Source organism: Chenopodium album, chromosome 1, assembly GCF_948465745.1.
Source record: "Chenopodium album chromosome 1, dcCheAlbu1.1, whole genome shotgun sequence".
Classification (NCBI taxonomy): domain Eukaryota; kingdom Viridiplantae; phylum Streptophyta; class Magnoliopsida; order Caryophyllales; family Amaranthaceae; genus Chenopodium; species Chenopodium album.
Window position 1 is genome coordinate 56,321,492 of NC_137834.1, and position 12,733 is coordinate 56,334,224.

At 32.2% G+C, this 12,733-nt stretch overlaps 1 pseudogene; it reads left to right on the top strand.

Moving 5' to 3' along the window:
* The first annotated feature begins 1,759 nt into the window (after window positions 1-1,759).
* On the top strand, window positions 1,760-9,230 carry LOC145588549 (wall-associated receptor kinase-like 8; annotated as a pseudogene).
* The last annotated feature ends 3,503 nt before the right edge of the window (window positions 9,231-12,733 follow it).

Genomic DNA, 12,733 nt, shown 5'->3' on the forward strand with positions numbered 1-12,733 from the left:
AAGGTCATGTAATATTCAGTAAAAGCTCAATAGAATTAATTTCAATTTAGTAAAAATAAGTTCAATTCAGTAAAAATAATTTTTGTTCAGTAAAAATAATTTCAGTTTAAATAAAAATCTGTAAACGTAAAGAAGAAATATAATAAAAAATCTATAAAAGAAAAAAAAAACAGTTCAGTAAAATTATTGTTTTTTTTTTTTTTTGAGGGAGTCAGTATAATTAATTTCATTTAAGTAAAAATAATTTAAGTTCAGCAAAAATAATTTCACTTTAATAAAATTAATTTCATTTCCGTAAAAATAAGGCGAAGTGAACGGGCTAAAGTATTAAACAACAAAAAAAATTTCGTATATTGCAACAACGTACTCCGTATATTGCAAACTCAGATCATATGATATCTAAAATTTGAAACATTCTATTGCATTAACTACAAATTTTCGTAATTCAACTTTACAATATGAACGCTTCCTTTGTAAAACCTTCAACATATGTCCAGATTCAATGTCTCCATCTGGAAAAAAAATAAATAAATAAAAACAATTGAATTTCAGTGAATAAAGTTAATACTGTATCTCATTTTTTTTTTTTTTAAAGAAAAGTTAATATTGTATCTTAAATTCATTGAAAATGATCGAAATTATGATAAGAGAAAGAATTCACTTTTTTTATGGGTAAATAACATTACGAGTATTATGGATGAACATTGAAGTCAGAATTATTTACAGTATTATGATAAGAGAAAGAATGCATTGCATAAATAAATAAATAAATAAATAAAGAGAAAGAATTCACCTTTTGTATATACAGATCTTGACCATATACATAATTTGACATAAATGAATAGATGGAAGTGGTCTTGTCCGAGACATCTGATAAAAGGAATTGGTGGTGTGAAAGATAAGATGATGAATCATGAGAAAATAAAAGATAATATGAAGAAACATGAAAAAAAAGGATAGAGATAGTAAAAAGAAGAATCGAGATACTTTCTCTATATCTCGATTAATATCATTGTTATTTTTGTCATCATTATCACTTTGTACAAGAATTAACTTGGACTTATATTGGTTTGATCACTTTGGGTATATGCTTAATCATGTATTTTTTGTTCACTTTGGGTATTGAGTATAAGGTAATTTTAATTTGGTACACCTTGGGTATTGAGGATGTTTGGGTCAAAGTATTAATATGTTGGTTAAATATACAAATATTATAGGCCGGGTATTGTCAAATGTGTACATTAAAATACCTATATGGCTAATGGGCTATTTCATAATAAATTCATCATACTATTTTAGAAAAATTTACATTTTTTGAAAAACAAATGTATGTTTAATTAAATTATAGTATTAATTTCAAAATAAATTAAATCATAATATTTGTTTTTTTTAAAAACAAATTCTTTAAGTATTTTTTTGTTTTTGTTAACAAATGTATGTTTTTTTAATTAAATGTTATTTTGATTCAATATAATTATTTAAAATTACCGTGCATGACACGGGACCTAATCTAGTGTATGTCTATAACAATCCCTAGATAGTATTAAATTCCTACATTGAAAAGACTAATAAAAAAGAGAGAAAAATCATTTCCTTAAAGAAATTGATAAAGCTCAACACCAAGCAAAAGAAAAAGTATAAAAAGAAAGGCAATAATAAAGCAATTCCACAAAGACCCTGGGCGCCACTGTCTTGTTCTATAAATCATTCTGTAAAAACAAACTTGCATGAGTTCATCACGTAACTTTGTGAACAAAAAGAATGTTGAAAGGAGAATTTGGTTGGGTTCATAGTTTACTAATTTTAGTAGCAATATTTTTATTGTCTTCACCACACCATAATTCTGTGGGCAAAGAAAATGCTTCTGTTACGACCTCACATTTAGTTCTCCCTGGCTGTCCTGATAAATGTGGCAACGTCACAATCCCCTACCCCTTCGGTATAGGGGATAAATGCCACTACAATCACCCTGAAGACGGGCCATTCTACAACATCATTTGCGATGAAAATTACTCTTTGCCATTGTATGGTAGTATTATTGATTTCCATGGTATTCGTTTGCAAGGACAAGTGAAGCAAATCACTCTTGATGGTGAAATTCGGATAAATAACTTCGTTTCAATTATTTGTTATAATAATACTGTGCCATTAGTAAGGATTAGTTCTGTAAATAGTGATATTACTAGATTTGCTATTTCAACAACCAAAAACATTGCTGGTGCCATTGGGTGCGATACCACAGCTATGTTCAGTGGAACAAGGATGATCAGTAATAGTCAGTTTCAATCGGGGTGTACCACTGGGTGCTCGAACCGATCGGATGTCAGCAACAAATGTGAAGGAATCGGTTGTTGTTTGATTTCCATTCCAGATGGAGTATCCAACATTACATTTGACGCTGGGTCAATCTCAAACCATACTAGTGTGCAAAAATTCAATCCGTGCAGTGTTGCTTTTGTGGTCGCTAAGGATGAAACTAAAGCACATAATGAATTGCCTTTCTCTATCACGTCTGTTCTTACTACAGATTTCTTTGTGTCTAATGATACAAGTATATTCGATAATTTTTCAATGATCTATAATTGGTCTATTGGAACAAAAGAGTGCGAAAGCGTGCTAGCAGCTAAGGAAAAATTATTATGCAAAGGTAACTCCGTGTGTGTTGATGGCCTACCGGGGCTATGGGGTTACCGTTGCCAATGCAAACCTGGATTCCAGGGCAATCCCTACCTTAATGATTGTCAAGGTAATCTACCTTCACTAGTAAGTCCAATCATCAAGTAATTTATACTTACTCTCTGTCACTTGTTTCATTTATGAGGTTTTTCTATATTGTAAATCATGCATCAATGTAATTTATACTAATCGCTTATTGGGTTAATATCCAGATATTGATGAATGCAAGGACTCTGGCTTGAATAATTGTGAAACACAAGAGTATTGTCATAACTTCCCTGGAAGTTATAATTGTACATGCCCAGAAGGCTACCTTGGCAAGGCTACGCAGGATGATCCATGTATTATCACTAATAGCCACCAGTATGATTTAATACATGCAATTGTCATTGGTAAGTATATCATTGCTTTTTTTTAAAAAAAAAAATTGAAATATTCTTGGAGAGAGAAAGGGATAGCTCAAGTGGTTAGAGCTCTCATTCCGGTGCCATATAATTCTAGCATCGAGTCTCATCAATTGCACTCGTGGCTCTCTAAACACCTTAAAAAAAATAGTGCTCCTCGAACAGAACTAGATATGGCGCGTGTGTCGCGCCTCGCGCTCATTAACCACCCTAATATATTCAAGTTTTTTTTTAATATCAAACTATAGAGCTAGTATACAGTTGTATCATTAATCCAAAACCAATGACAAAGAAAGTACGTATCATCTCCCAATCCTCAATATCTTTACAAAAATCATTTCATATATTAAGGTGTTAGATAACCTTTAAAAATATTTCCTAAAAGTAGTTTTTCATTCTCTATGTTGTTTGTTTAGTTAAACAAAGAAATCAACATCTTAACCTTTTCATGTTAAGTTGTATGTACTTCTTTCGTTTCTCAATATTTGAATCACTTTGTCTTTTCACACTATTCGAACAAAATTTAGTAGTTTCACCGAATCAAATCATAACTAAACAAGATGATTGAGTGTTTGATTATGGTCTTGTTCTGATTTACTGAACTGAATTGAACAGAACTTAACTTAACAGAAGTGAACTGAATACTTTATGAGAGAAGGAAAATAGGAACTGAAATGAAGTGAACTAATTGGAGCTGAATTGAACTGAAAATAAGTTGAAGAGAAAAGACCCTATGTAGTTGTGGAGAAAAAGTTTATTACTGAAAATACCTTTGAAAAATATAATTAATTACAGATATATTTTTTGTCTTATTATGATATATATATATATATATAATTGAGATCATGTGAGAACCAAGGTGAATAATAGGATCTAAGAACCAATCTCAGCCATTGATCGCACTCAATCTGATGGCTCACGTTTCACCCGCATTCATTAATGGCTTTTTCGTAATTATGCAGTTTTTGCAACTTTTTTCCAGTTTTTAAACTTTTAAGGCAATTTCATTTACTTTATGACTGATTTCATTTACTTTAACTAACTTTCTATTTACTTTTTAGAAATAAAGCTGGAAAACACTTTACAAAGTTGAAATATTACGAAAATGCCATTAATGACACGGGAAGCATGTGAGCCATCTGATTAACATGATTTAAGAGCCTAGAGTAGTTCCTAGTTCTTATTTTAGCTTTGGTTCTCATTATAACTTGGTTATATATATATATATATATATATATATATATAAAATTATGTGAGAACCAAGTTAAATAATGAGAACTAGTAACCTATATTAGCCTTTAATCATGCTTAATCTAACGGTTTACGTTTCACCAGCATTCATCAATGGCAATTTTGTAATTTCGCATCTTTTAAAAAAAATTCAGTTTTTTAACTTTTTAAGGCAATTTCATTTACTTTATGACTGATTTCATTTACTTTTACTAACTTTTCATTTACTTATAATCGGATGCATGTGGACCATCCGATTAGCATAATCTAAGGGCCTAGATTAGTTTCTTGTTCTCATTTTAGCCTTGGTTCTCATTATAACTTGTTCTCACTTTACTTGCATTTTTAACGGTATCTAATGCACTATTTTGACCATTAATTTCTTTATTGTCCATTACTTAAAATTATACAAAGTTGATATATAGAAAACTCATAACAATATGAATCTAATAAGATCCAACTTTATAATGTTTAACAAACGAATACATGCAATTATACATGGTAAAAAGTTTCAAACTTTGACCTTATTAATAGTTAATGGGCAGTACTCAAGATAACGCAAGTAGTATCAAATGGGATTTTGTTAAATTCGTAATATTTTTTTATTTTTTTTTAATAGGTAATTTTCATAATTTTTCATTACAAAATTAAATGTGTTTATCAATAATTAAAAAAAAGTGTATAAAACAATAAATGACGTTTAGAACTTTCTAAAATGAACTTATTTGTTCTAATCTTATTTGAGGTAGTAACAATGTCCTGAAATAAGTTGAACAAAACATCACACTTGCCTTGTTCAGCGATTTTAAAAAATAAAAGTGTATTACTTGTTTTAGGGTATGTTCGGCAAAATATAGCTGTGAAGATAGCTGTAGATGTGGTGACAGCTTTGAGCTGTGTATGTAGTTGTTAGCTGTCAACAAGCTGTTAGCTGTGAAGATAAATAATTTAGATATGAGGGTTCGGTAAAGTAGCTGTTACATATACAAATCAACATTTTATTTTTAAAACTATAGATTAAATTTTCAACAGCTACCTCAAAAGCTACCTCTAATTTCAAAAGCTAATCTTTCTAACTTTTCATAAAAGCTACCTCCACCACTAAAAGCTGCCCTAACCATTACTTTGCCAAACACTCACATTTTTTGACAAGTAGTGATTTGACTTGGTCAAACCACTAAAAGCTACCTAAAAGCTACTCAAAAGCTAGCGCCGAACACGCCCTTAATAGATACTAACCTCATACTCATGCAATGCATGTGGTTAAGTCAAAAGTAATTAATTTACTATAAATTTAATTTTTTTATGCATATACATTAATAAAATATATTCTACATGTTAAAAATTACTCCCTTGGTTTCTATATGATAGTCCTATGTGGAACTAATCGCATTAAATAAGAAAAGAAGAGTATTTGGAATCTAACATTAAAGTACAAAAACAGTTCATAATTTTTTTTTTTTTTTTTGAAAGGCAGTTCATTATTAGTTTGTCCTATTTAAATTTTGATTTTTTTTTTTTTGGAAAGCATCAATCATAATTGCATAATTCAAGGGAGGAATTTCCTTACTTAGAGCCATGTCATCAATCAACGATCAATTAATTTAACCAATCAGAATTTAACAATTATAAAACAGGAAATAAATATTCAATTAAAAATGGAATATATTTAATATGGGTAGATCTTTTTAAAAATTCTAAAATGGTATTTGAGACTAACATTATGAAAGGAAAGGAGTAACATTTAGATGAAAAGATAATAATTTAGGGGGACAATAAACCATTTTTTAGGGCACATGATCATTACTTGCCTACTTTATTACTTCCTTCGTTTTCTTTTAGATGCAACACACCCTTTAGCGCGATAATTAAGAAAGGTGAGGTTTACATGATATAATAAACTTTAAAATAGGATGAATGGTTATTAGGAGTGTAATTTAGTGGGCCATGTGATTTAAATAAGTAAAATAGTATAGTTTTTTCCTAAAATAACTTTCCTTTTATAGTGTATTGCAAGTATTGTGACATTTCCTTTTTAGGGAACTGATGCAAGTAAAAGAAAACGGAGGAAGTATACAGTAAGTGTTGTGGGCCCCATGCCGTCAATGCAACTTGTCTACTTTTTGCTCGGCACACTTCCCAAACGATGCATTTTGGGGAAGGATGAATAACAAAAGCAACCCAAACGCAACGTTTAGATGGAAGCTCAGCAAAATAATAACTATTTTAATATTATTTATTTTTAATGACACATCAATTATTGGATTTATTTTAATTGTTTTGATTTCAATGACTTGTATGTTAAATTATGGATGTACGTCACAGAATATACTTAAGTAAAATAATTACTTTCTCGTTAAAAAATTAAAATAGTATTTAATATTGTAATCGTAAATCATTTATTCATTAAAAAATTTAGTTAAACACTAGATTAGTGCCCGTGCATCGCACGGTAGTAACAATTTTTTTCCATAATTATTCTGTGATATATAAAAATAAGACGATTCATATGAAATATACAAATGCAATGTGTATAAGAAATTTAAAATAATAAGGCCAAATTATTAAAATTAAATTGAGAAAAAAAAAATTGTTGATTAGTTGTGTTGAAAATATTTAAAAGTAGTACACATTATATTGCATTAATGATGCATGTTTTTCCAAAAATAACTATACAATGTACTTTTAAAAAATACGCTAAGTAAAATAACAAAAAAAAAAAAAATTAACAATGACATCATATATTGTTTTGGCGGGAAATTTTTTAATGATAGTTTGACATGTGTCAAAAATGATGTAAGCATTTTCTGTTTTAGTATTAGTTAATAGATTATAAATTAATAGAAGTATACCACAATTAAACACTATAGGGAAAAGTAAGAGAGAGAATTGGGGGGAGTAATTTTTTATTATTATTATTTTTTATTTTTTATTTTTTATTTTTTATTTTTTATTTTTTTATTTTTTTTTTTACCTTTGGTTGAAAATTTTTATGACCAACAAAATACGCATGAGGAAAAGGAGTGAGAAAGTTATTAGAGAGAGATTAATTAAGCAAAAAAATGCCCATTGCTGATAATGCTCTAATTCCAGTAACCCCACTTATTATATATTTTTTTTTCCATTTTACTCTATTTTTTATTGTTTACATCCCTACTCATATTCTCTTAATGCATGAATAAAATATCCTCACTTATATTTTTATCAACATACTATATTTTAAACTTTACACATATATACATTAGAAAATTCACTTTAATTTGCTTGCCTATCTCTGTGTACATACACAAGTGATGCACTAATATATAAAAACTTTGGGAGTAATAATCTATATTCACATAGTCATAGCTAATTAACAACTAACAACTAATCACAATTAGCATTTATTACCTCAACTAACAAATACATTCGATACTGCTACATTTTGATGAACAGTACACAGTGTTAATCTCAACATATATTTTAAAACATTTTTTTATTGTTATATAAATGTAATAAAAAATATATGATTAGTCAACGTATAGTGTTAGTATTGTACGTGGCTAGTCAAAATGAGACAATTATTTTTGTTTTATTTAGAAATGTAAATGACAATTAGTGAAAATTAGCTAGCTAGAGAAGTGTTAGACCAAAAGAACCCATGAAAGTTAAGGCGTAGTCAAGTTCAATCCTCTTATTGAAAAATTATTTTAGTAAAATAATATATTTGATTAAAATCACTTATGAATTGCAGGACTTGGTGTGTTTTTTGGATCAATACTTTTGTTAGTTTTCGGGTGGTGGTTACATTCAATGGCCAAAAAAAGAAAAGCTATTAAGCAACGGGAGTTGAATTTTGAGAGAAATGGCGGTATCTTACTTCAACAACAAATGTCTTATGATGAAGGAGTCGTAGAAAGAATAAAAATCTTCAAAATGGACGAGCTAGAAAAAGCCACAGACCACTTCAATGAAGATAGAATACTTGGACAAGGAGGTCATGGTACAGTTTATAAAGGAATGTTGGGTGAAGGAAGAATCATAGCTGTAAAGAAGTCAAATAAATTAGAGGAAGGCCAACGAGAAGAGTTCATCAACGAAGTGGTTATTATGTCACAAATTAATCATCGGAACATATTAAAGTTATTGGGATGTTGTTTGGAGACCGATGTACCATTACTAGTGTATGAGTTTATACCTAATGGAACACTTTCCCATCATATTCATAATCCAAGTGAAGAGTTTCCAATCACCTGGAAAATGCGGTTACAAATCGCTTCTGATTCGGCTGGAGCACTTGCTTATTTGCATTCCTCGACTTCTACTCTTATCTTTCATAGGGATATTAAATCTTCAAACATACTTTTGGATGACAAGTATAGGGCAAAGTTATCAGATTTTGGGACTTCAAGATCAGTGGCTATTGACCAAACCCATGTGGTTACTCGTGTAATGGGAACGTTTGGTTATATGGATCCAGAGTACTTCCAATCCCACCAATTTACTGAAAAAAGTGATGTTTATAGTTTTGGTGTGGTCCTTGTTGAGCTTCTAACGGGACAAAAGGCAGTACGTGCTGCATCTGAAGAGGATCGAAGTTTGACTTCATGGTTCCTTTCTCATATGGAAAACTCTTGTGTGCTTGATATTATAGATTCGCAAATCCTACCAGAAGGTTCAAAGGAAGAGTTTTTAGCTATTTCTGATCTTGCTAAACGATGCTTAAGCTTGGATGGAAAGAAAAGACCAACCATGAAAGAAGTGCTATTAGAGATAGAAGGAGTCTTGTCTCTACATGTACCGCAAAAAAGTGATCTTGTCAAGCCAGCAACTGAACAAGTGTTTGTTGGAACAAGCAAAAGTGTAAGCTCAAGCTCATTTTCCCTAGAAAGTAGAGCATGAGATTCTACTGAATTGTCTCTATCATTCAATTCTAGATGATCTAACTACAAATCTTTAACATTTGATAGTAAGATTGCTTTTGAACTAGTTAGGAAGAAACTTGTCTTTAATGTTGTGTAGGGTTTATGTTGTCAAGTATTTGTAGTATTGCATAGTAAAGATTTGTCATTTTATTTGACATATAGCTAATCATTTTTTTTTACATAGGATAAAATTTCATAAATTAAATAAAGTTTACATAATACAAACAGGAAGGAAGATAGATTAAAGCTAAACAAAACAAACTATGGCTATTCACAACCAACACCTTTAAGCTATTATAAAAGTGATCATCACAACTAAGGCTTACTTTCTTAAGTACCCATCATTGTGCTTTGGGACAGAAGATGAAAAGGATCGAAAACAAAGAATGCAAGTTGTTTTTTTGGAATGACGAGGACTTAGGGCAGGTTCACTTTAGCTTAATTTCAATTCAGTTCAGCTCAGCTCCTAATTTCCTTCTCTCATAAAATATTCAGTTCCAATCAGTTCAGTTCAGCTCAGTTCAGTAAATGTGAAAAGACCCTTATTTAACAAGAATTGAAATTGGGTGAAAGTTGTTCAGTAGACGAAAAATGCCCAAAATCGGCTTGCTTCGAGTCAGTCACATTTCCTATCTACTAACTTTGCTTTACATACTCATGTAAGGAAATTTTACGCAAACCTTGAAATAACTTAAACATTATCGAGGCTCTATAACCCTCAAAACCAAGTTGGGGTGCCTTCTTTAAAAAAAAAATCGTTGATCATCAAAGATACTTGGGTAATTAAGATGACACTATCTACGGCCCATTCTCATTCAAATAGGGGTAAAGCAAGCTTTCAAATGGAATTATGACACACACGGAAGCAAAATCGTAACAAACTAATCCTAAAGGAAGATCACTAATCATCCTATGGCTCCAAACTTGTCCTAACGACCTAACCTAAAGTCAAATCTTAAAGAAGTAGTCCTTAAACCCAACAATAGTCCCATTTTATCTGGACAACCTAGGAAAAGGCACTCCATATAAATTAAAACCTTCATTTCCCCTTATTCTTGGCAACAAACCATAGTTTTATCAGCACCCTCTATGTGGGTACTAAAACTATTTTAACTAAGACATCTACTACCAACTATTAAAAGTGAAAGTGAAATTTCATAAAACCCAACAAACCAAAGATCACCCAAGCTAACACAAGTATGTAAAAACAGGCATATTAATCCAAGGACAAAAACTAAAAGATAAAAGGAACAACCCAAGACAAATACCATAAACTACAAACTAAACTAACCACCCAGAGTTGAACTCTTAATCCGAATTAGCGCAAAAGGTGAACCAGATGGAACCAAAAAAAAAAAAAACTTTTCTTTAACACATAACCTATTCAGAACTAAACTAAACTCTGACTTTGTGGGAGTTTTTCTTTATATTGTAACTCCTTGATGCACTAATAAAGGCCTTAGAAATGACATGAAATTTAAGGTAAACAAATACCTCATCGTCTGGAGATTCCTTTGGAGATTCCAAGGCAACAAATTAAGTTTCCATCAACCGCAAAACTCAACTCCTCTGCCACACAAAGAGTATCAAAATCAAATAGTACAACTTAAACGTGAGAGACCTACGAAAACCTAATCCTAGCTTCACCTAAAAACTGTCGCGAACACCTTTTTATCCGGTGAATCCCTGACAGTGGCGCTGCCTTAGCTCAAGTTCCTTAAGTCATTCTGAGCTATCCTTAAAAGATGGATGTTAGATGAAAAAAAAACCCTTCTCCATTAGTTAAGAAATGCTTAAATTCACCTAAAGTTCCGTTCAAAATCTTCGTATAATAGAAGCTTAAAGTAAACAATTGGGTGAGCGACTCTCGTTGGAGTACAGCCTTAGTGGCACTTGATATCTGGTGATGCCTAGGGTTATTTGCAAGGTTGGAGGCATGTAGAAGGTTATGCGTCCAAATGAACCCACTTAAGTGATGACTAAACCTATAAGAACCTTAAAATAAGAAATTTTGTGTAGATCTACCCAAAAGATTGTAAGGACTGGTGTCCTTCAAACAAGTGTATTATTTCGATAAAGGGTTTGTAATTAATTATTTAGTGAAATCAAGTGGTCGGAATGCCTGGCTAGAGGCCGCTTCCGATTAGTAAGCTGAACCTTATGGATTACACCCAATCGTGAAACCAAACAATGGTGACGAATTAATCTGAAGAATTAAATACGTTGATAAGGATTTTACAAATTTAAGCGTCGGATTGCGAGCCTAAAGCGTCAAACGTCGAGTCGATTCTAGGTTTCGATAAGACAATGAATAAGTTAAACAAGAAGTCAACGGTCATAGCCATAACCTCGCATTAGCCTAGCCATGCGAGGGAGGCTACGAAGGGCTTGCTTGCCTAAATGCTAGCTAGGCTGCAAGCCTAGCAACCCTTACGAGTGTTGGCTAGCTATGGCTTGTTGGACAAGCTTGCGTGCTAGCAAGGCCTGCTGCATGCCATCATGCTGGGCCTCGCTAACGCTTGCCGACCCGCATCAAAGCAACCATGCACAGCAACCCGCATAGCAATGCAAGGCTTGCGTGTGCAAGCAGTCGACCATGGGTCGCTGACAAGCCTAATCGCGAGACGAGGCCGCCAGCAGGGTCGCCTTGGTGCCCAAGGCAGGCTTCGCCAGCTGGCGCACCATGGTTGGGCTGATTGGTGAGTGTGTGAGTTTGCTTAGGGAGCACGGGGAGTTGTGGTCCTCTCCGTGTGGTCCTCACATACCCTCTTTAACAAGTTACCACTTGTTGTTTACTTATTGATTTGCTTATTTAATTTAATTTAGAATTAAATTAATTGTTTATTATCTCACTTTATCAATTCTCCCACATGGAAAGATGGTTATGGAATTAGAAATGCTTTAACTATAAATACCAACTTTAGGAGTTGGGAATTTACACACTTTGAATAGAACTCAATAAGGCATTTTCTAAAGCGAGAGAAAACCTTTAAGTTCGTAAAACTCCCTTTTTGGTTTAGTCATGTCTAAGCTACGAGATAAGAACCTTGTTCGGACGCATGAGTGTGCAAAGTAAGAGGATTCGCGCGTGCGTGTCTAGAGCTTTTTGAGGGTCGTGCTCGTGTTTTAGTGAAGCACGCATCGAGGGTAAGATGATCTTTTCCCTACTCTCTCTCTTATGTGTTTATTGCTTTATTAATTGCATGTTTATTAGTCGAATTAATAATGCATGTGGTCCGAGGAGGGTTTTGGTTCCACATCGTGCTCTCGCACCGTAAAACCCAATAAAGATAAGTTTTTTGTGAACAACTACCAGTTTTTTTTTTTTAGAATTACCTGTAAAATGACAAAATTTGTCTAGCACTAATCATAAAGATGACAGAAGTTTGTCTACCACTACCTATAATGGTTTTCGTCCAATTGAGTCGTTTGTAGGGCCCACTCATACGGTTTTCCACTCAATTCTCTCGTCCTTCATCTTGCGCATAACAGTTGAGAAAATACGTCCAATTGGGTCGT